Below are 3,763 nucleotides of genomic sequence, written 5' to 3'. Positions count from 1 at the left end.
TGTTTGCTTTATTGATCTCTTTAGTATCTGATTATCCTTACAGATAACATTTACTTACTTTGCTGAAAATTATTTTCAATGATATTCATTTCATCATATCTTTGTATATGCTTGGAAAACATTCATGTTCACTTAACGATTGATTTTGTACACTTCAAAGAATGCTATGTTCTGCTTCTGCATCTTCTTACATGCAATAATTTTCTCTTTCATTTTCTATACATTCCATTATATTTTCTTATGAAGTTAACTGTGACTCACCGCCTACGTATTATAATATGGGTAATATATTTTCTACAGTGTCTTCTGTCATATCATCTATAGCCTACGTAATGCGGAAAAGGAAATAGCATGCAAATCAAGCTTTCAGGTATAACTCCCTGTGAAGTAGATTTGAATAATTTCGAGGGAAAAATTGTTCCGGGGCCGGGTATCGAACCCGGGACCTTTGGTTAAACGTACCAACGCTCTACCAACTGAGCTACCCGGGAACTCTACCCGACACCGATCCAATTTTTCCCTCTATATCCACAGACCTCAAAGTGGGCTGACAACCGTCAAGCAACCAACATTATTCAAATCAACTTCATAGGGAGTTATACCTGAACGCTTGATTTGCATAATATACGTCACTGTTCGTTAACAGAAAACCACAATTTAAGTCACACAGAGTTAGTGTGCACTCAATGTTGGTTGCTTGACGGTTGTGAGCCCACTTTGAGGTCTGTGGATATAGAGGGATAAATTAAATCGGTGTCGGGTAGAGTTCCGGGGTAGCTCAGTTGGTAGAGCGTTGGTACGTTTAACCAAAGGTCCCGGGTTCGATACCCGGCTCCGGAACAATTTTTTCCCTCGAAATTATTCAGGAAATAGTATATTATTTTTTTCTATTATATATCCTAGGTTTGTTCCTTTTCTAAGCTTTCTTCCATGTTTTCTCCTCTTCTCCTCCTCTTCTAATCTGTCTTCCATGTCTCTTCCTTCCTATATTTTCTAAGTTTCCTTCTGTTTTTCACTTCATATCCTCTTCTATTCATTCTACTGTTTCTCCTCTTCTTGTGAGTCATTTCTATGGCATGTACGGTCTTCAGAATCCCAATATTACATTTGTGAAACGTAGAGTTTAATTGGACTCTGTGAGGATTCTGAAATTGAAGCAGATATTTTCTTTGCACTAAGTGCTTATGTTTAAATTATTCACGAATAACGATAGGGAATGCAATTTGTGACCGTGAATCCTTTATAAAAAGACATATTAGTTAATGTTATCTGGCTCCAAATGAAACTATGAAACTAAAACGCTACGAAAATAACACTGTACAACATGAAAAATGCCCTTTACATGAAAACATGTGTTTCTTGTATATTTATGGCTGGAAATAACGAATCTGTACTCGGTTTTTGCCTAAGACGAACCATTTTCCAAAAAATCCACAATTTAGTATTTTATGTATTTCCTCGACAATATTGCTATGTTTCCTTAATTTAAATTATTTTTCGAATATCCTGCTTCTTCTATCAAACATTTTCAGTGCAGGGATAGATTTAGACACATTTAGAAATATATATATCTACATCAATCATTCACTGCCAGGTTGATCATACCATAATTCCAGCATTTTAAATCTAATTTTTTGTTTACTTTCAGTTGTTTCCATTCACTACGTGATACTGCTCATTGAAAGTGCTGTTTGTGGAGTGCTGTTAAGTGTGAAGTACTAATGTTTTAAGGCCTAAGGACACAGTGAACTACATTCAATGCATTATGTCTCGTCAATGTAAAAATAAGCCTGACTTATTTTGTTATGTGTGTGGCGAAGTTACATTCAAGACTCAACAATGTAGCTTGTCGCCATTGATTAGAAAGGCATATGAATTGTACTTTGGATGCAGAGTTGGAGATCCGGATAAGTCTTGGGCTCCACATAAGTTATATGCTGCAATTCATGCTCCAGGAATCTGAGAAAGTGGTTACAAGGAAAACGTAGCGCAATGGAATTTGGCGCGAACCATAAGACCACGTAACGGATTGTTACTTTTGTTTGACAGATGTTAAGGGGTTCACGCCCAAATCCAAACACTCTATGCGGTATCCAAACATACCCTCCGCTATGCGACCAGTTTCTCATTCTGAAGACCTTCCTGTACCTACAGCTCCAGATAAATATGCTCTTGATTCAAAGGAAGACACTTCAGATGCCCAATGCGGTCAAGATCCAGATTTTAAACCTTCTCCATCTATGACATGTGTACATCATGAAATAAAACAGGGAGAGCTTAACGATCTTGTACGGGACTTAAAACTCTCTCAAACAGATGCAGAATTACTGGGTTCTAGTCTACAAGGTTGGAATCTGTTAGATAAAGATGTAAAAATTACTTCATTTAGAAGACGACAAAGCAATTTTGGGCACTATTTTGCGGAGAAAGAAGGCATTATTTATTGCTGTGATGTGAATGGGTTATTTCAGGCATTGGGACATGAACACATTGTAGAGACTGGCGCCTGTTTATTGACTCTTCCAAACGTAGTCTAAAGGCAGTACTCCTCCATATAGGCAATATTTTTCCCTCTGTTCCTATAGGCACCGTCACTGCCATCGTGATCTAGACCAGGCCGTAATGCAGGTTGTGTGACGTCACTCGATGAGTCGGGCTTTTCTATTTGAGTATACGGAGCTGAGTGAAATATATTACTTTATAGCGTGTCGGCGCTCAATTTTATTTAGTGTAATGTGTGTATAAGACCCCTTCACACTTCTTATTGCATAATATGTTGCAGAAATAATTACAAAACTGTGTTATTTTAATGTGAACGGAGTTTTACATGGTAACATAACCTGGTTGCATCAACATTTTAAGTTTGGAATGGAAGCTATTTTGAGATTTAATAAAGAAGAATTATTTATATTGTGATTTTAATTTAGCACGTCTACCTTCCTTACTTGTAGGTACAAAATTTACCACAGTCCCTCCTATGAAATTAGTGTATGTACAGTTGTGTGTTAATCTGGTAGGTTAGATAAATACAATTCATTACAACCCAGTATAGTAAGGAACAAATAAATAATACAATTAAATTTTTATTCAATGTAATATGTGTATAAGTTCCATCTATGTGTTGCATAATGTGGCAGGAATAATAAATAACACTGTGTTATTTTTATGTGAAGAGAATTTACCATGTTAACATAACCTATCTGCGTCAACATTTTAGGCTTCAGTTGAGAACGAAAACGGTTTTGAGATTTAATAAAGAAGAATATATTTTTAGGATAAACTTCAGAACACGGTTACCGTCCTTACTTATAGGTAGAAAATTCACCACAGTCCCTCCTATGAAATGTACATACGTTATATTACTTAGTAGCGCTGAGGTATAGTTCCGGTAATTTCTGAACTGAAAACAGTTGAATTTATTTTTTGTGGAGATGCATTTGATCCTATAAGCAAGGCATATTAAAATCCTGAACGAACCGAACTAATTTGTATATGCAAGATGTATGAATACGAAGGGAACTACCTCAGCGCTAGTTTAGCCCTAGTAACATATTAGACTAATCAGACTTCAGACTGGAGTACCGTCTGAAACGAATAAATACAATTGAAGTGTAGACAAATTACATTTATAAGTTATACGTAGCGTTATGCTTAATTATAATGCATAATTGCGAATATGGAAATAAGGCAAGTACTGATAGAATAAACATAACCTATAACTTCAACACATTAAAATATGCGTGCGATGCAACTGAAAATTGTT

General features: G+C 36.0%; 1 non-coding gene across 1 annotated transcript; it reads left to right on the top strand.

Annotated features, from left to right (window-relative positions):
• The first annotated feature begins 767 nt into the window (after positions 1-767).
• Positions 768-840, top strand: TRNAN-GUU (transfer RNA asparagine (anticodon GUU)). The gene has a single exon. It is a non-coding gene; the product is annotated as a tRNA-Asn (tRNA).
• Positions 841-3,763: the final 2,923 nt, after the last annotated feature.

This window comes from Periplaneta americana, chromosome 1 (genome assembly GCF_040183065.1).
Source record: "Periplaneta americana isolate PAMFEO1 chromosome 1, P.americana_PAMFEO1_priV1, whole genome shotgun sequence".
In the NCBI taxonomy this organism is placed as follows: Eukaryota; Metazoa; Arthropoda; class Insecta; order Blattodea; family Blattidae; genus Periplaneta; species Periplaneta americana.
This window is presented reverse-complemented; position numbering and strand designations above follow the sequence as displayed.